The following is a 20,974-nucleotide window of genomic DNA, read 5'->3' as shown; positions in this document are numbered from 1 at the left end:
TCAATTAAAAAAAAAGAAAAGAAAAAAAAAGAGCATTCTGAATTTTGTTTAGAGCAAAAGAAGAATGATGCTTTTTCCTGCACAGAAATCCCACAGATGAGATCTTTCAGAAAAAAATATCACACAAAAAACCAACCCCCTGCCATCCCCCAAACTAAAAAAAAAAAAAAAAAAACAACCAACAAAGAAGTCTTAGGATTTCGCAGCCAAATTCTTCTCTCCATGTGAATTCTTGCTTGCAGCACAAGCAAGCAAGTTCAGTCATTACTGAACCACTTTAGTGAACCCCAGATAGCACGGCATGCTGAAAAACAGACCCGTATCTGCCATGGTAAGCATGATTTTGCGGTTGTCCACCAGAGTCACCTGGGACATGGCAGCTGTGTGTCTTGGGGAGAGCAGAGCCTTCTTACTGCCTCAGGAACCAGCTGGCAGTCCCTCCACATATGGGCAGGCAGGCACAATTTCAACCCCATAGGGACAGCAGCACAGAGTCTCATTATATTGTCATGTCTGCAAAGGTTCTGCAAGTTTGAACCACGCCACGGCTGTGTACAGGGGCCTCTCCGGCACCTGGGACCTCCTGTAAACCGTTATATAGGGAGAACTCTATGGGAAAATTGGCTTCAGTGAATTCTTCCTTACATTCTGATCAACATTTTGTCATACGTAGGCAGAAATAAAGTTCTCACTTCTGTGGTTTTAATAAGAACCTGAAATAAGGACACGTGTACACTAAACCCCAGAGAAAGTATTGCTAGTAACTTAAAGGCCGCATGGACTACCTGGCCCCAGTCAGCTCGTGGAGGTTTCCAGGGCCAAGTGTGAACCACTAGAGGGCTCACAATGTGTTTAGAGGGTTAGTACATATCGTACATAAAAATATTCTCATTTTGCTTTCTGCTCCTCCATTTTTATGCTCCATGGGTCTCAGAACTCAACCTGCTGAAGCGTGCCCATGCTGTAAACTGAGCTTCATGGATTCTCATGGGCTTACTTCCGTATGGGGACACCACCACGCTTTGACCTCTCCTGTGTAAACAAGCCTCCCACATAAAATAGCTGTGGCCTGATCATGCTGCTCATTACTCAGCAGTCACTAATCAGAGGCAGCATTCAGCAAAACAGGGGCTGCCATCAGAGCTTCCAGGGGAGCAAATTAAATTCATTGTGTCAGGTTTAGCAATATTAGTTATACCAGTGTCTCAGGAGTACCTTTATGCATCACTATGAGGTACCACGATGTATCACCTATATCAGTGCTTTAGAAATAAAAGAAAAAAACACTGCCTTATTTTCTTCAATATTACCCCAGAGAAACAGACAAATAAAAGCTATAGTAAAGCTAGCTGAAAGGGAGAAAGACTTGATCTTAATATGCTGTACCTTGTTCCTAAATAACGGATTCATATATATTCAAGGAAACAACCTTTTAGGCACATGAGGACTTCGTTAAATTGCACATAGGGTCAGGGAGATTAGCAATCCCTATAATAAGGCAAGAAAACTAAACGTGATACACGAGCAGAACTGGTAAATAGTATGAACTGCCCCTAAATCATGATTCTTCCAAAGGATACTTCCCCCCTTGTCAACGGGGAAGAATACAAATTTAGTGCAATGGGTTTTCTTTTTCCTTTCTTACCACTCATTAACCCAAAGACCTAGTTATAACATTCTGTGTTGAGAGTAGAAGTGTAAAATATACCCCAAACTGGAAAAGAAAAGAAAAGAAAACAAAACAAACAAACAAAAACATGAAGGCAATAATCGTGATAGTATTTCAATGTGTACTAAAATGGATTTCCTTCTTTTCTGCTCTATTTTCCCTTTCCTCTCTAAAAGAGGCTGCCAAGGGAATTACTGTGATTACTCTGCATGTTTTGCAGATGGTTGGCTGCTGCACGCGTTTCTCAAGAGAGGTCAACATCCTATAACATCCAGCTTGGATACTGCCCTCAACACCAGAAGAGCTTTGGAAGTTCTTAGTCAGCAAAGGATTTGCTGACATGCCAAATTGAAGTTTCTGGGACTAGTCACCTCCATAAAACTCAGACTGAAGCCCCTCCTTGAACTGCAGCTTGATTCTACTCTCCCTTAAACCCAACAGAAATACTTCTCTTGGCAGAAATGGAAGTTGAATGGGACTAAACATTTTTTAAAATATTTATATCTGAGTACATATTTATATATACACAAACACTTATAAAAGCTGTTGAGGCAGTCAGAAGCCATGTTCAATGCTGGTCACAGGAGTCTCAGCTAAACATAATAATTTTTCTTCTCAGGAATACTAGAGACTAGGGACATCAGTTCACAGAATCACAGAATTACAGAATTGTAGGGGTTGGAAGGGACCTCTAGAGATCATTGAGTCCAACCCCCCTGCCAAAGCAGGTTCCCTACACCAATCATGCCACATGGTTCTATCATGCCACTAGTGTGAGGACAGGAAGATTTCCTGCTTTTTGGCTTTGCCATATGGCTTGCAAACAAGCAGTTAGGACAGCCTCTAGTAGCAGGCTGGTGGGGACAGGGAACCCACTCTCCTAGAACAATTGCACTGCAACGTGGAAGAGAAGAAGGAGTGATACTGTAATATCCACTTACAGGGTCTCTCGTTTTCCCCATAAATATCAACAATGTGGACAAATACTCTGGGAACAGTAGGATAGTAATAGGAATAATAACTGCCCCAAAGGCTCTGTTTGGTAAGTATACCACATTTGCTCCTGTTTATAAAGGAAGATATAACAAATCCAGTCTTTCAGTCTCAAAGAAGTATCCTTCAAAGTCTGCAGAAGACCCCAAACATGGTTCCATCTGCCCCATTCCAAAAGAAAACTCCTGAAAATCCTTCTTCATTACAGCAGGATTGCCCTTCGGGACAGAAATGTTTTTCCCCAGCACATCTGCATCACAGCAGCAAGTACATGGAAATGAGTACATTGACTAAATAGGCTGAGACTGGCAAAGCTACCTTGAGTAAGAACTGGACTTCGATCTCTGCAAATGTAGCATTTTTCCAATTTGGGTTTAAGATTTATTGTTTAAAATTATTTTTATGGAATCAGTGCTCTCTAATGCAATCTATCTGCTCATCTACATCAGTAAACCATAGTTTATATGGTTAAAACCTGGTTGTAAGAATCTTTGGTTTCTAAAATGTAAACTGCATATTCATTCTGGAAATTGAGGGATCCACTACAGCTTGTGTTGAGGTGTTGTTTTTTTCCATGTTATACATTTTCTCTCAAAGATGCATGCCTCTATTTAAGAATGATGAAGTTAGAATAAACTAACAAAAGCAAAGAAACTGTAAGCTAAGATTGATGATATGTTCTTCACACACGCTGTTGTGCCTAATTATTGCAGGACTACCAACCAGCTTGCGATAATTGCATATTGAAAATAGAGCTGTGGGGGGAAAGGAAATCATTGTTTTGGGTACATATTACTTTCACTCAACTTTACTGGTATGCTTGATTCATATCTCCTTATAATGTTTCAAGCTCATACATCCTGAAAACCTAAATACAAACCTCCTGACAGCACCAGGAGGACAAGGCCAGTTTTCCTTCCAGGCTATCGTCCAAAACATGATGACAATCTTCTTCAACTTCTTACCATGAAAACAGAGCTATTGCTTCTTTCCAGGAACTACCGTTTGCCAATCTAGTTATTTCCAGAAGTGACACAAAGCAGTCTTGTTTCTGTTGTTAGACAGCTTGTGAGAAGAGGACAGGGCTATGAAGGGCAAGGTGCACTACACCCAGCGACTGCAGGTTTATGTCAGCCTCTTTTTTTACTGTTACCTGCAGTTCAAAAGCAGGTGCTTCTTTCCATTCTTTTGCTGGATATGAGTACAGTTTCAGTCACAGAGTAGCAGTATCTTGAGAGGAGTTCAATCATTTTTACTCTCATTTCACATGCTTTGTCCAAAGCTCAGTGTAGACGGTCAAAACACTTTGAGCCAGCAGTTTTCATTTGCCCAGTGAGCACATGGTCCCAAGCACTACAGGGCCCCACCCTGGTAGAGAACATTAAATGCTAAATAATTGATCACAAATCTCCAAGCCATACAATGTGATGTAATTTCTTCCCCCTGATTTTGTTACGCTATTATTTATATCAGCATACAATATTGATATAACAAATTTGTAATGAAGTCCCAGAGATGTTTTGATTTAATGTCGTTGCAGGGACTATCATTGAACGTGGCAACAGATAGCTCTAATGGATTTTCTACTACCTTGTTTTCATCATCTGTAATAGACTTTAATCTGCCCTGGTCGGAACTGTAGAATGCCCACGTGTTCTATCCCTAGACTTTAACAGATCCATATTTTATGGTCCGACAGTAAAAAGTAATTGCAGGGTTTATAATGTCTGTGTACCACTTCAACCAAAGGCCATCCATTTAGAGGCTTCTGGAAAGTTGAGGTGTTTCAGATGAAAATGCATGAGCTGAGACTGGCCCTGACCACGCTGTAGGCTATTTAGCAGCCTCTTTTTCATGAGGGTATATTCCAGTGACCCAACTTGCATTTCCTTTTCCTTTTTATTAACACCAAAATAGAAAAAAATAATAAAATTGGAAAAGCTAAAGGATTTAAGCTAAAGGATTTTACTCCTATTTAACTCCTTTTATTGATTCAGAGGAAGCCCAGAACCTTGGGGGCTAGCTCTCGAGATGCTGCCTGCCTGCTGGAGCAGCCACTGAGAGCAGTGTGCAAGCACAGCTGCTCACCTCCTTCCCAAATCAAACCCTTCAGCTGCAGCTCACTGTTGACAAAAATCCAGAATCAGTCTTGACTCACAGGCTGACCTCAAATTAGCTTTCAGAAGCTTTCAGAAGCTGAGATTTTGACGGGCTCACTGTAGGTAAGCAGGAACTAAGGCAATCAGAGAAAAACAAAATCACATTTTTTTGTGTGCGTGTTGAATGACGGAGTAATTATACCGTCTACCTCAAATGCTAGTGCTCGGCCAAACATTCATACCTACACAACTCTCTGAAGAACTGCCACCATGGTAACAGCCAGCCCTGCAGTGAGAATCTGGCCCACAGAGCAGGAGAAGGTAATGGGGACTGGGTTCTTGAAAGGCACAAATGCCCTCTAAATACCGGGTCTGCCGTTTTCACCTCTTAAGACCAAGAACAACTCCATCTTAATGTTAGCAATGTCATTTCACTGCCTGTTATAAGTGCAGAAAACCTACTGTTATCAGAATGGTTAATCTTGCTTGGCACTCCAGGCAAAATAATTCAATACACTGGATTCCACAGACATGACAGTACTTTGAAATACTTTGTTATCTTTCTAAAATATAATTAATAAGGAGAGTAGAGAATCCAGGAGAATCAGACAGCATTAAAATAAGCAGAAAACAGTAAGGTATATAAGTGGGGCTAAGCTGAATGAGTCTCAGCCATTTCAAAGACAGCATCTGTTGGAAGAAAGGTCCCCAGTTAAGTGACTGACAAAGATCCAGTTGCAGCTTGCAATGACACCTGCCAAATTATCTGAGACATAATTTTTGTCCTAACTTGAATTACATAGTCTTACTGATGAGTCTAATTATGAAGTGCTGTTGTTTATACAGTATAGTCCTTGACTGGGCTATACATTGACAGCTGCTGAGGAGGAGGAATGAATTGTTGATTCAGACTCTTAGCATCTTTGGATTCCCAAAAGGCATTCAATGTGGAAACCTGTGCATGTATAAGTAAGGGAAAAGGTATGCCTAAGTCTCATGGAATCTGAGAAGCCTTGTAATACTCGTTTTTTATTTTTAGAATAGTAACCCAAAACTATAGACTCACCTTGACCAGAACAATGAACATTCAATCTCTAACTAGAAAACATGTGAATCAAACTGCTGCCTCCAGATAAATTATTTATTGGCATACAAATAATTGTCTTCCACACAAGATATGTACATTATCTTCTTGTATCCTTTTTAACCCCAGGTTAAATACTCATTCTGACACTGCGCAGCTGACTGTAAAAAATTTGTCACCAGCCTTGTTCACTTCACTACTTGGAAAATAAGAAGAAATTTTCAGCTTGAAGCCACTAAAAGGCCAAGTGGGGGTTTACTCTCTGCTGCAACCTTCCTTTGGCCTGAAAAACACCAAGCTGATATGGTTCAGAAACTGTTCTCAGCAAAGCAGCCACCAGCTCATGTTCTGTGAAGTGACAGAACATTTTTATTCCTATTTTCCAAATATACTGTATCACTAAAAGAAGAGCTGCTAAATTACATCTTTATTTTGCAGTATCACTAGCTGAATGTACCATAGTGCAGCTCTATATCGTTTCAAATTGCTCATGAGGAATCAGTGTGCTGGTATACAGACCTGATATGAGACTTTGGGGGATTAGCTCCTAAATATCACTGAGAAACAGGTGAACTCATCTTGATGAGGAAGAATGTTCTATTTCTACAGTTCTGCAGCTGGAACAGAGGGAACAAAGCAAAATGCAGCTCCAGAAAGTAAACAGAAAATGTGAGTTCTTGTGAGCATTGCATTATATTCCATCTTCTGTACATACAGTCCAGATAGGAAAAAAGTGATACCTTATCTACAAGGCCTTGTTTATGAGGTTGTGCTGTAAATAGCAAAGGAATACTGACAGAAGTGTCCCAAAACAACATGGGGCTGGAGGTGGAAAGGGAAATCAAAGAGAAGGCTGCTAGATCAGACGTCCCCAAGCAGCTGCATGTTCCCCTGACCAAGCCATAGGGCTGCAGACACAGAGCAGCAAAGTTCTCCAGGAACATCCAGCCTCCCTTCTATGGTATTCAGACCTTGGCAGCAAAAGAAGTGGTAAAATGAGTTTGGCATTTCATACTTGAGTGGGAAACATCCAAAGAAGTCCTCCATGGTCTTCTAAAGGACTCATAAAGTGGTTTCTCTACCACCTTATAACGCTCCATTTAAAAGCACAGCTATTACCAAAGAGTGTGATTTGCTTCCAGCAGATGCTACCAGTGCAGTAGCCATGTACCAGTTATGGGAGGAGGACACTCCTGGCTGAGCTCTTGCTTGCCTGTCTTGCACATGTGGGCAGATCTCTTAGATTCTGAGAAGCTGCATAGGGAACTATGCGGAGAAGAATTTTGCCACATTGTGAATCAGAGAAAAAAACAATCCCTGGGGACATGTGCTCAGTTTGATACCTTGGCATAGCCTCACAGGCTTGGAATGAATAGAAGGGTCTGGCTGCATGAATATCTAAAGTGAAATAAAAGGATTGCTGTAAAGCAGAAGGCAATAACCACAGAGAAAAAAAATAATGTTTATTGGGAAGCTCTTCTTGTTCTTAGACCAATATGAAAAGATATTATATTATACAGAGATGTAAAAGAGGCATAACAGAGCTTTTGCTTACCAATCAAACCTCTAATTCATTATTTCTATATTTCTCATAAAAGGCTGATGATGGTATGCAACGCTTCACTCAGTTTCAGGTGTCACTGACATCAGCAGCTCCTATAACTGTTCCTCACCCAGAGCCCCCTGTCCAGATATTACCGGTAAGAAATGTGTTAAATTCACTTCTTCAGAAAACAGGCTTTGCTAAGAGGTTATCATGAGCTTACAGATGTCCTGCAGTGTTCAAAATACATGGTGCAACAGACCAGGTCATTCTCCGATACTCTTTCATTTCTTCTAGTCTCTCTGCCCCAGTTATTTTTGTAATTGCCATTTCACATCCCCTTCTCTTTCTGAGAACTACTCAGATTCTATGGTTTGGATTAAATGCATTTGAAGCCCAAGCTGTTGCTGGGCAGCCACTTCATGACAAAATTATTCTTACAGCTCACAAAAGGCACTCCTACTCCTTTCTTCTAGCATGATCTGCAGCTTTTCTTGCATTGGCTCTTGAGCCTAATGTGGCCCTGAGAAAAGCTATAGACTCACTACACATGCAGAGCAGAAGCTACACACCTCACAGCTGGGTCACAGGTTCATGCATGCCACTGCAGTAGGCCTCTGCTATTACCTCAGAGAAAGCAAGAGGTTATTTAACTGTTTCTAAGCAAATAATATGCTGCCTTTTGAGCCATTCAGCTCCTGAATGGGAGCAGTTACTGAAGCAGTACTCTCTTGTGCTGTGAGGCCAGACTAACTTATACCTATGAAGAACTAGTAAAAAGGGTTGCGTTAGTCTTTCATGCTTCCTCATGGACTGTGCCATGCTCCTCCCAGTGACTTAACTCCGCCTGCAGTGAACAACCAATCCCTTCATGCACAGAGGTTTTCCACCTGTAAGTTATTACAGTGTCCTCATTGGACCCTGCTTATTTATCAGTTTCCTCCCATTTCTTACAGTAAATTGTTTTATTTAAATGCCTCTTTGTTGCCCACTTTGCCCAACTGCACCTTTCCTGTCCCCACCCTTTCCTTTCAACACAGATAGGGGGAGGGCATGTTGGCAGGGATTCAGGAGAGGATGGTAGTTGTTGTTATCATCTCTTCATTTTTCCCACAGTCTCCATTCCTTCTCTTTTCTTTGGCTGTAAAAGAGATACACAATTTCTCAGGCCCAGTAAAATACCATTCTTGACCTATATATTTTCTGCACTATGTGATATTTACTTGCAAAGTACACTTCCCTGTTTATCTCAGACCAAATATTCAAATACTATTTGCTTTCCAAATCCTACATGTCCACAATTTACAGTGAACTCACAATATAAATACTAATAGCTACAAAAAATTTAATTAGAGGAAGACAGTACCTTACGCTGGGTAGCTCAGTATAGCATGGCTGAAACGGACCTTTTTAACATAATTTTTTCTTAGTGCTGATTTGGGTAGTGAAACATTTTGCATTGCTGGAGTTAGGAAAAGGAAATCATTGACAGCAGGGACAATATGATCCTCTCCTGGTCATTTACTACCTTTCTCTTCCACAGAAAACTGAACATTCCAGATATGAGTAGACTCAGTGACCATGGAAGTCAATGGACACCTGTCAGCTGACATTAATGCTCAGACCCTTAATTACTTCCTTCTAACTAGGACAAAAATAACAAATTTCAAAACCTGTATGGCAGGTCAGAGGATGTTTGGTGAATGACAGGATCTTTAAAAGAATTTTCGCTATTTCTGTGATACCTAACTGCTCATGCTCACATCAACCTGTTTTCTCCACCAAAAACTATAACTTCCTCTCAGCCCTGCTTTCTCTCTCATTGAAGATGGATCTTTCATGCAATTACACAGAACAGAATCGCTGCTGCCTTTCAAAACTCCCCTAAAATCATTTGCATTTTAAAGCCACAACGTCTACCAGACACATCATTGGATAGACACACCTGGTGACCAAAAATCATGAAGTTTTCCCTAGAGGAAAATTTTGTCAACAGTGAGATACGAACAGAACTCTCAAATAGCATATACTTAGTAAAAGTTAGAAGACCGAAGACAAGATTTGCATGAACTCTGCCTGTAACCTTGCCATATTTCTAAAGACCCCTGAGTTCAAAGAATCCAAGGAGTGTTTCTAATATTTCAAGGCCTGTTGTTTGAAGATAGTCATCCAGGGAGCCAGGAAACCAAAGGTCCTAAAGTTCTAGATCTAACTGAGCTCAAGATCTGCAGCAGAGAGTTTGGATATTACTAAAATTTATTTTAATTGGGCTTCTTTGCATGATAGTGTGACTACTTATATGAACAGGGTCGGGTTCTGAAAGTCCTCTTGAGAGCAGTGGGCATGTTGGATGGTCCAACTGGTCTGAGGCTTACGACACTCCCTGTCCCATCCCAGGGCAGCCTGCAGGAGTGTGCTGCCAAGGAAAGTCAGACCTGGGAGCTCAAACACCCATATGCATCAACAGACCCTTTCCTCAGCAGCAAAGATCACAAGAAGCAGGATCAGATTTTCTAGTACCCTCGTTCAATCATTCCGAAACCATTTTTTCAATTGGTACACAGCTTCAAAACCTTTCCTTCTGTTTGACTCACAAATGCAATGTAAGGTTCGTGTTTTTTGGCTTTTTCAAATAGCTTTTTGCAAACTATTTTATCCTGTGGTTTCAGCTGTGACAATTTCTCAGTAGACCAACCACTGATGGCTAAAATATTATTGTGTTTTTCTACACTCATTTTGTTGTCTCTAGCTGGTATTTCTCATTGTACTGTTCAATCTGTAACAGGACTAACCCTTCAGCTTATTTGTGTACAGGGCTAGACACAATAGGGCCCTGTTTCATAATTGTGTTGAGGTAATGCCCAAGGCTCTCAGCAAGAAATAATAATAAATGACATGACACAACTGTGCTGAGTCACACCTTTTTAAATCCCAGATCTTTTTGAGGGACACAAGAGCAGAGATAAAAACAGCCATGGGCAGCAAAGAGACCCTTCTGAAAACAGCTCCTGGTAACCATTCAAGTCAGTGGCCACATAGAACAATAGCACAGCTGTCAGATAAGTGGGATGCTTATAACTACACATAGAAAACCTACAAATTTCAGCAACAAAACCATTAGCTTTACTACATGAGTGGTACAGGACCTGCTGTTTCAATAATGTTCTGCTGGGTTACATAAACCCTGTAGGGAAAACACAGTGAGGTCTGGCATCTATGCATTACTCCATCTATTTAGGGGCAGCTGTTAAACTACCCTGTTCAGACCTCAGACCTGGAGATGCTCTAATGGTTTACCAGTGTCAGTATATGGGAACTGTTACATGACCAGTGTGTTCACAAGCTTCAGTTTGCAATGAATACCTTATATCATCTTGCATTAATAACTAAAATAAAAGCTCTAATTTTTTACAGCTGCCTCAATCAGTCCTGCTCCTAGGCTATAGTCTCCTAAAATACCAAAATCACAGATCGTCATCACCATTTCTGAATCATCTCTTTAGCTCGTGATCATATTCAGTGCAATCCTTTTACCAGGAAATTCAAAACTATCACATAACTGTTTTCTACCTAGTGGCACCAGTAACCCACATTTCCATGTAAAGTATATTCTGAAGAATGTTGTACATTAAGTTGACATCAGTGGAGACAAGTCAGAACGTATGTCAAAGATGGCGCAAACCTGAAACTAGTGTCTTTTCTTTCCTAGGGCTTTGCTTTTTGTTGTGTATTAGAGGGCTTTTAGGGGGTTGTTATTTTAGCTGTACTAGGTAGTCCTCCTAATTTGTTATGGCTTAAAAAATAATAATAAATAAAAAAATAATTTAAAAAAAGCAATCTAGGAATAGAAGAATTCTATTAAGTAAGTCCTTCCACATACTTGGTTTCCATGATCTAATATTCTCCTCATGTTCCAGCTCAGCTCTGTTCTCTCTTGATGAGGTCAGGGCTGAGGAAGTCTATTAGAAGCTGGTTTCATTTCAAGGGCAAGGCAAACTGAAGACCACTTAGTTCCCAAGACAATGCTTCTTCAAACTTGATGTGCTTGTAAACAAGCCAGAAACTAATGAGGTCACTGAGGAAACCAACTCTCCTTCATTATAGATCATCAATAATATTCTAGACAACATTGAAAATAGTTCATATCATGCTGCCTCACTAACTTGTATTGTAATCTTTTAGTGTAGTTACTGTGGACATTGTTTGTGGCAATATCTTGAAAAAGCAATCAATACTTGCCAAGGGTGTACTTTCCCACCTGTTTATTCTATTATCCAGTCAGTAGGAACAGCAATCACTCAAGGTCATTTATGCATTGATATGTTGCTAATGATGAATATAGCTAGGAAGGGTCAAGACTGTTCCATGCTGAGTAATATGGAAGAAAAGATGCCCAAATTACCACCATTATAGCACATGAAGAAATTTTGCGTACATTGAAAAGAAAGAGGAAAGTGGACTTCCCTCCCTCTCATCCTACAAATAAAAACGTTGTGACAAATACTGAAAAGAAATGAACCATTTACCAAGTGGACCAAGCGGACCAAGTGTGTATGAAGGAAAGAAAAGAAACAAACATATTAATGATGTGGGAGTTAGGGTTTTGTGGCAGCAAGATAAAAAATATTTGATTTTGTGGACCTGGCAATTGGTATTCCCTCCACCTATTTTTGTATTGGTCTGTATTTTATGTTTGCCAAAAATATCAGTGCTGAAGATGTAAGATTTTGGTTTATGTCCATATACTATAAAGGAAGTAGAGAAAACTAATCTACCAATCCAGTGGCTGATGCTTAATGTCCATTCTTGCTTAGAATTCCTTCTGTCTGCTTCTCCTGCACTTCTGAGAAACCAAGAACTGTGTCATCCCCAGTATATACAACAAACCTTAAACAGGAGAAATTGAAAGTCTTATTGAGCATTTGGGAAATGCTCTGAACAATGCTACCCATCTCCTGCGGCAAAACATTGCAGTGGAGACAGGCGCAATACAGATGGAAACTACTGGCAGAGTGACACTGCAAAATACATGTGACTGTAGAACCAGAAATGGCTGTTTCTCTGACTGGAGGGACTGAACACAAGAACACACTGTGAAAAGTACGACAATATGCTGGCAGAACTGTGCAGCAGCAAGAACAAGGCTTATGCAGCAAAAGGAAAGTGAATGAATATATCATCTAAAATAATGAAGCAAAGTTAAATATATGTTCACTGCTGTTGAGTTACTGCCTGATGATATTAAAGAGCAATTTTCCTTTTGTCAAGAACAAGTACAACTTTTTTTTATTTTTTTATTTTTTATTTTTAAGAGTCCTCCACTTAGAAGCTAAATTTCTTTTAAGAACTTCAAAAGAAAAACAACATTCATACAGATAGCAATGGAAGATGCTAGACTGAGTAAACTAGCTCTGTCCAGTAGCTGAGGACAAAGAAAGGACTATGGCAGACAGACAACTATCACTCAAACTGGAATAAGCCAAGACACAGCAATAATACTCAGCTGGTAAATAGATATGTACACCCTTATAAAAAGTCAACAAATCACACCATGATTCAGCTAGATGGCAAACTTCTTGTAAACAAACTTTTGCCTTTTTGAACTGAGTTAAATCAAGCCGGCCAACAGTGGTGTGCTCCAGGGGTCAGTATTGGGACTGGCCCTGATAATGTCTTTATTGATGATCTGGATGAGAGTATTGAGAGCAAGCTCAGTAAATTTCCAAATAGCACCAAGCTGGGAGGAAGTGTTGATTTGCTCTATAGAGGTTCTTACAGAGGGAGGGGTAGACTGGATTGATGATCTGAGGCCAATTCAGTGAGGCTCAAGGTGACCAAGTGCCAGGTCCTACACTTCACTAACAACAGAGGCATGCAATGCTACATTTGGGGCAGAGTGGCTGGCAGGCTGTGCAGAAGGAAAGGGATCTGGGTGTGCTAGTTGTGTCTAGGGAAGGGCAGTGAAGCTGTGAAGGGTCTGGAACTTATGAGGTGTGGCTGAAGGAACTGGGACTTTTCAGTCTGGGGAAGAAGAGGATCAAGGGACACCTTACCACTCTATACCACCACCTGAAAGGAAATTGTGACAAGGTGAGGGTCAGCTTCTTCTGCCATGTAACAGTGACAGGATGAGAGGCAGTGGACTCCAGTTGTGAGAGGGTAGGTTCAGATTGCATATTGGGAAAAATCTCTTCACCAGAAGAGTGGTGAGGCCTTGGAACAGCCTGCCCAGGGAGGTTGTGGAAAAGGAACACCCTTTTCAAGAACCATGTAGATACAGTATCAAGGGATATGGTTAGTGAGAGTGGTGGGGATGGACTGGTGGTTGGACTAGATGGTCTTTGTGGTCTTTTCAGACTTTAATGATTCCACAGTCCTGTGTCTTGATTTCTTGGCCCCGGATTGCTCATCTCAGCAGTTCAGCCCCACAAGTGGAAGCAGCACTGACAGAGCTAACATGAATAAATCCCATTAGTTGGTGACACATTCACCCACTGGGAACAGGACATCTCCACTGTAATTGCCACACCTGTCAGCCTTAGCACCCTGTCAGCCAGATGGAGCTGCATACACATTTGAGAAACATCAGTTCCACCCTGCCTTCTCCCTTGCTTAACTTGAACAAGAAACAGGAGGATTGAGAAGCATGCCTCTGGTTTAGATCAACTTCAGGTCACCTCAGGCCAAAGGCAAAGCCATCAGGCATCAGGGAGCTCCCTTCCCTCCCCTTGCAATCCCATGGTGTTCATGCATAGGCACCAGGTTCCTTCTTAATCTCCATGTCATGCTACCCCACAAAACAGGGCACAAATTCTCCCTCTTGGGCTCCTTGAGGCAGGTTCAGTCAGTGCTCTCAGTAAAAGACAAATCCAAGCTCTGTTGTTGCTCAGAACCATTTCATTCTTTCAGCCATTGCAATCTGAGCCATGTTAATTTTGACTGTGTGATTTCCTCCAGCTAATCATCTGATCTCTAACCCACAGTCAAATTGAACAGCAAGAGTTACAAGTGAGGGAACGAAAAGCTTTTATTCTGCCTGTGCACCCCTCCTTCTTCCTACCTCCCAGCCCCATCTCTCCCCAGAATCAATCCAAAGTTATGGAACTAAAATAACAAGTTAAAGAGTAACAAATAGGGAGTATGGAAAAAGCCCGTCATAAAATGAGGTTAGTCATACCAGCATGAGGAAGCAGTGTGATTATACACACTTAACACAGAAAGATAGAAACAATAGGATTACTCACACAATCTCAAACTCTAATGAGGCGCATCAGTTACACTCCCACAGCAACCTGGAGAAAGAACAAGAATCAAATCTGCTGTTATCCTAACAAAGACTTGGCAAAAGAGTTGCAGTTGACATGTCCTACTTACTTATCACGTGCCACAAGGCTGCTAGGGAGTGCAGGGCTGGGTTTCTATATATGCCCTCCAACCCAATGGAGAAGGGAAGTGAAAATACATGTGGTGTTTCTTCTAGCCACCTTCAGCTCCAGTACCATCCTTAACATAACCAGAACAAAAATGTGGGTATAAAGGCAATAGAGGATGCTCACAGATAGATAGTTACTGTTGTAGAGTCTCCTTCTATGGAGATATTCAAGACTTGTCTGGATGCCTACCTGTATGACCTATTGTAGGGAACCTGCTTCAGCAGAGGGTTGGATTCAATGATCTGTTGAGGTTCCTTTCAACCCCTGTGATTCTGTGTAACATAAAAAGGATTTGTCCTAGTTTTTTTAAGATCTGAGCTTACTTCTCAACAACTTTTACGCTCCTGTTTGAGCCTTCACATGAGCAAGCACAGCACTGAATACCTGCTCAAACTCTCCCTCTCCAGGACAAGAAATTAAGTATGTTCTTAAACGCTTTCCAAAATAAAGATGATTTCTCACCTGAGATACACCTCATGGGAAACTCTAAGGTTTCAAGATCTGTAATCATTGATTCTGAGACTGAAATACATGGAAATCAGCAGTTTACTTCAGGCTTACAAAAATGCTTTTCTGCAACTTCACATCTTTTTAACATTTATGTGCTATTGTGAAAAAACATATGAAGATAAATCTAAAATATAAACAAAGTGAACACAATTCATCTGATTTGTAATACTTGTATGTTATATACATTGTAGTATTATATATTATATAACAGTAAGCTTCATTAAATATTTCACAGAATGTTGTTGAAATTGTGTTGTCAAAATCATCAATTTGTGTTGATTCAGATCACTCTAATTAAGTGTTCATTCAGTTCATGACTTTGTGTGCTCTTCCCATCCATCCTTCTCTGCTGAAAAGCTTTCCTAATGCTTTCTGTGGCATCATGATAACTTATTGGTAGCATTTCTATTTAAAATTTCCTTCCCTTATATTAAAATCACAGGGGTTTTTTTTGGTTGTTTTTTCTTTTTTTTGCTCCTTGCCATTCGAACACCAACAGCATCAGAAAAAAAGCTGTTTTTTATCTCCTTGAAACACTTCAGTATGAGTAATTTCAAGGAAAATTACGCATAAGACCCCTCAGTTTGTGCCCCCATCACTGCTTGAGATCTCCAAACATATAACTTGAGCACAGAGATTGACCCAAACTTTTTGCAGCCTCTTGGTGTTTCTGGTTATTCTCATCCCTGATGTTACAATACACTCTGAAAAGCAGTGTTTAATTGATCAAACAAGAAAAACAAATGCTTCCCCAAGGCAAAAATTCCATGAGCTTTTTGGATGTTTTCTATGAAGTTAACAAGCACTTCTGTCAGTACTTGGAAGTTTGACACCCTGTTTTTTGAATGGACTGAAGTACAGAAGAGAAAGCTTGAACGGGATTTTACAACAATTTCAATATGCTTAAGGTCAAGTCAGACTAAAATAATACTTGTTTTACAGCATTATTCATGAGAAATGAAGTTTGTAAAACAGATTTTATTCTCAAAATGCAGTAACTCCTGTTATAGAAATAGTGCTAGGAAAACAGAATGAGAATATTGTTATATACTAAACTTACAGAAAAGAGTGACAGACCATGCTATTGTAACCTTATTTTTAATGCATTTACGTTTAATGTTCCTACAACCAAACTCCATACATGTGGAAACATTAAGTGCAGCTTATGGACTTTTAGGGGCACAGTGCAGCTGCAGGGCTATAATCCACAGGTGATCCAAGCACAGGAAAGGAAAACGGCTCTTTTTGTAATGCCAACATCAATTAATGGCTTCATGCTGACATAGTGTAGGGGAATATAAGACTATTGAGAATAAGACTAATACTTGTTTTCCCTGATCAAATGAAAAACACGAAACCTGAAAAACAAAATCAGAACAGCAGTAACAGTAAAAAAGCTCTTCGTCTTTTCAAGGTTTTGCAATGGCAAAACCACTGGCAAGCTGGAACGCATCTCAAAGTCATCGAACACTTGAGTGTATCCTAGCACTGTGCTCAAGATAAATGAATTAAATACATTCCAGTGTCTCATGCATGAATTTCCCAGATTTCTCCTTGCTATTGTCCCTTAGGGGGGGGAGCATTCCAGGAAGAATGTTGTTCTTTACATAGAAACATGAAACACTAAACTTGAAAGGAGGAGACACCTGACTGGTACAGGCTTTGGTTGCTCAAGAGCTGGTGTTTTTCCCATCATATGTGAGATGCGTAAGTGCTCTGGCATGCACAACTATCTGAAAGCTAAGTGCTTAATACATGTGGTCAAAACACAAGATTTGAGATTTTAATTTCATGATGTTATTGAAAAAAGAAAAAAGAAAAAATCCACCAAGAATTTGGTTTCAAACTCAGCAGTTCAAATGGAAATTCAGCTCACATTCAGAAAACAAATAAGAAATAGTAATCTGTGTTGCCCAGTCTGCATGATATCAGGCAGAGTTAATCCTAACAAACTAAGTTAAATTGAATTCCTCTTTCCCTAGGGCAATCCAAGCCTGTTGAGAACAGACTCAAGGTAACAGACTCCAGTACAATCAAAACACAAGTCTTTCAGCCCTTGCCTCTATGTAGTATTTGTCTAAATTGCAGGCTAAGAAAATAACTTTACTTCTTGATCTGCAGATGAAGATGAATATCTGCTGGAAAATCTGATAAATAAGATGAATTTTCATTCTGGAGATACTACTGGGAGTATTTCCTTAGAAGATGATCACCTTAATCAAGATTCCCTTAGAATGCCTGGGCTCAAATCTATGGACATACACTGTGAATTTGTCAAACTCACAAGTAACCCAAGTTTTTCAGTACTGCTCATTTTTTACAGAAACTTAGAAAATCTGTTCCTCTGGGTTTTGGTTTTGAACAAAAATAGCATTCTGGGTCAAGTTTTGCCCTCAACCATATTCATATGTAGTAGAGACTGTGCTTTTATAAGGGTTCACTTTCAAGGAGCAAATGCTGTTCAGAAACCTGAGCAGAATTCAGCAGGAGAAAGTCTACTCACATTAAAGCCTGGAAGATATTCATTCATAATCCCCAACCTATGAACTCATGATTAAAACCTCAGATATACAAAAAAGCAGCTCTGAATGGTTGTTTCCTGCTATTGGCCTCTAACTTCAAATTAGTAAGACTACCAAATCACTTTCATGAATGAGTGGTATATCTAGAAACGATATTTTCATTTAATTTTCATTAAGGCTAATCATAGAAATCACAGGATCATGTTATTTACTACAAGTATTCAAAAGTGCAAAGCATCTTATAGGCATTCCCAGAACCCTTAAAGTTTTACAGTTTTAGTTCCAATGATGATGTATTGGAAAAATCAAAGCCAAAAGTGTTTTACTCATAATTTTCCTGTTTTAAAAGTATGAGACAACATGAATGAAGACAATTCCATGCAAACGACACAAACAATTACTTAATTTGAACCAGCACAGGTAGGCAAACAAATGAAAAACAGAAAGTAAAAGCTAATAATTTAAAACAAATGTAATAATGATAGAGTAATTAACCCAAGTACCTACTATGCCAATAACAAGAGACTCTTCAGTTCTCTGTGTAAGAGTTTGTAAATTCTAGTTTTTCGTATTGATGGGCTTATCCCATGTAATTTGGAGCGTTTAAAATGTGAGTATTCTTAGCTTCAGAGCTATTTCATATGGAAACAAAATGATCTGCAAAACTCACATTCTGATACAAATTCAAATTCAGATCACAGCCTACAGAGTCTGTATGTACTCAGATCTGCAGTTCAGCTTTTTGACTGCAATGTATATGCAATCGAAAATAAGTAAAAAGATGTTCTCTAAACTAGCTGCATGAGGTTTCCCAACACAGTTTTCTGGCTTTCAAAGGTAAATCTACTTTGTCAATATAGCAAATCTCTTTGAAAGTGTTTTGAAAGAAAAAAAGAGGGTTGCTGTATCGTGGGCAGGATGTTGAACAAAGATGTTTTAGTGGTGGCAGTGGTAAACATCTCTCACCAGATCTATTTAGTAGTTATGCTTAGATGGCAATAAAAATGAAGGATGGATGATTATTGATTATGGGACAAAGCCCAGACTGGTGTCTGAATCGTTCAGTAATCTGAACTATGTAGACTACTGGACGCTCATCTGTGATACACAGTACAGGCTATGAGTTTAATGGAAGGAGTTATTACAAACAATGTCTCTTCTGCTTTATCTCAGCTGAACAAATGCAGTAAATCAGTATTAGGTCCAAACTGAAACAGCTGCTACAATCAGCAGCGGTAAGTACTGCAAATTAATTGAGATACCTTTAAAAGAGTTTTTAATTTGCACAGTTCCTGCTTACTTAGCATTGTCAATAAAATTTGGCACAGAAAAGAAAACATTACATTCACTCTCATATCTTAATTTAGTAGAAAACAACATTGAACCTACCTTTCATTCTTTCCCAAATGCTCTCTGTATTATTTTCCTTTGCATCAAGGAAGATTGTAGTTTTGCTGTCATCAGAATCACCTCACTACACCTATTTGAGAAGTACCTTAGTTTTGCAATGTCATTCACTATACCAATTGATTCCAAAGTGTCTGTTTGTTTATATAACTAAAAACTGTCTGTACCAGTTGACACAAAGGACTTTTGGATTTGTGCCCAAATTCTGACCATGGTCGCCACTACAGACCTGCAATTCCACTCACAATAAGGGAGATGTATAAAGAGAAACATATACTCCTCCAGCCCTGTAGAAACCTTACTGCATCTTTTAAATAACGCCTGATTGTTTTCACATGATTTAAGCTGTATACTGGTCAACGTTTAGCATACAGAAATTATAACAAATGGAAGAACAGTCTTGGTGTTATCATCTCTGAACCCTGAAGTGTTTGGAAAAATCCTTCTTTATCTCTTGCATTTTTACCTGAACACTGATTACATAGAGGAGCTTTCAAAGGCTCAGCAAAAGAACATGTTTATCAATAATACAGACTTCTTTGGCTCATGGAGAAAGAGATATTTAGTTAACTACAGCATTATGAGTAAACATTCAGAAGATGAAAGCATCACTGCAGTCCCCATGTAATTGTGCCTACTGGCTTATGACTGGATATTCATCCAAAGCATTTTACTGCTAAGGGACAAAATCTTTGTGAAATGAATGTCTAAAAACACTCTTCAGTTTCATCCAGCAGCAACACAGAGTTAAATAACGTGTCTCTGAGTCATAAAACATGAAGCTGAACACCATAGCTGGCTGCAGGTTCCTTCCTCCACTCATGCCTTAATTGTGCAATCGATAATAAAGCATTTACATCAATAATTTCCAAGTTGTTAGCTCCAAGTCGACAGTAACCGAGGAAGCTTTGCCAGTTCTGCAGGGCTGTGTTTTCATAATGGTTTTGTTATGCCTAGAGTGCATCAATCTATAGATCAGCACATCTGAAGAGCAAATCCACAGGATTTTCCCATGAAACTATATTTTGTTCCAACTCGTTTGGATACAGCCTGCTTTCTCTTGAACTTGCTTAAGGAAAAAAAAATCTCCAAACCTCAGAGAAGTATTTTATTCTATAAGTAATTCTGACAGAGCAGGGGTTTCTGAGTTTTTCCAGCACAGCTCTCTTGCTTTTCCCATTCCTAAAACTGTTTCCAAATACAAACCATTGAAACAATTCACAAATACACACCCTTGTGAGGGAATGAAGGTGAGTCTGAATAACGAGAGCCAGGTGAGGAAAGAGTAAAGCAGAGGACCAGGAGGTTGGTCCCTTCCTCAGCAGCATCCCTTAGCTGGCTGCAGACAGCCTTTGCACCAGACCTGAGCAGAGAGAGGAGCTCTTCTATCGAGTACAACGTGAGTCAGACAGCTGCTGCTTTTGCTGCTTGAAATCGTTTTGTTTACAGCAATGGGAAGGGAATTGCTAGAGCAATTAAAATAATTTGTTGTTTCATAATACAAGCCATACCAAGAATGACTGTTAGCTGCATTTCAGTCTCAGGTACTTGAAAACAAACAAACAATCAATCAGAAAAAGTAGCTTCTAATTTCACTGAGGATTTTTAGTAAAATAAACAACAACGAAAAACACCACAATATTTAATGCTCTTAAATCTCAGGTGCTGCTGTGCCTGGCAGACACCTGGTTCTCATTCTTGTTAGGGAGGAGCA

General features: G+C 39.7%; 1 long non-coding RNA gene across 4 annotated transcripts in view; it reads right to left on the bottom strand.

Moving 5' to 3' along the window:
* Positions 1-20,721, bottom strand: part of LOC107324179 — a 45,779-nt gene extending 25,058 nt beyond the window's left edge. The window contains exons 1-2 of one of the 4 annotated variants that reach the window (XR_004309639.1): positions 19,243-20,721; positions 14,633-14,680 (exon numbers count right to left, since the gene is read on the bottom strand). This is a non-coding gene — a long non-coding RNA (uncharacterized LOC107324179). The remainder of the gene's footprint in view (positions 1-14,632; positions 14,681-19,242) is intronic. The other 3 variants (XR_004309637.1, XR_004309638.1, XR_001559425.2) reach the window with 3 other exon arrangements.
* Positions 20,722-20,974: the final 253 nt, after the last annotated feature.

The sequence above is a fragment of the Coturnix japonica genome, chromosome 1 (genome assembly GCF_001577835.2).
Source record: "Coturnix japonica isolate 7356 chromosome 1, Coturnix japonica 2.1, whole genome shotgun sequence".
In the NCBI taxonomy this organism is placed as follows: Eukaryota; Metazoa; Chordata; class Aves; order Galliformes; family Phasianidae; genus Coturnix; species Coturnix japonica.
Note: the sequence above shows the minus strand (reverse complement) of the source record. Positions and strands in the feature narration are given on the sequence as shown.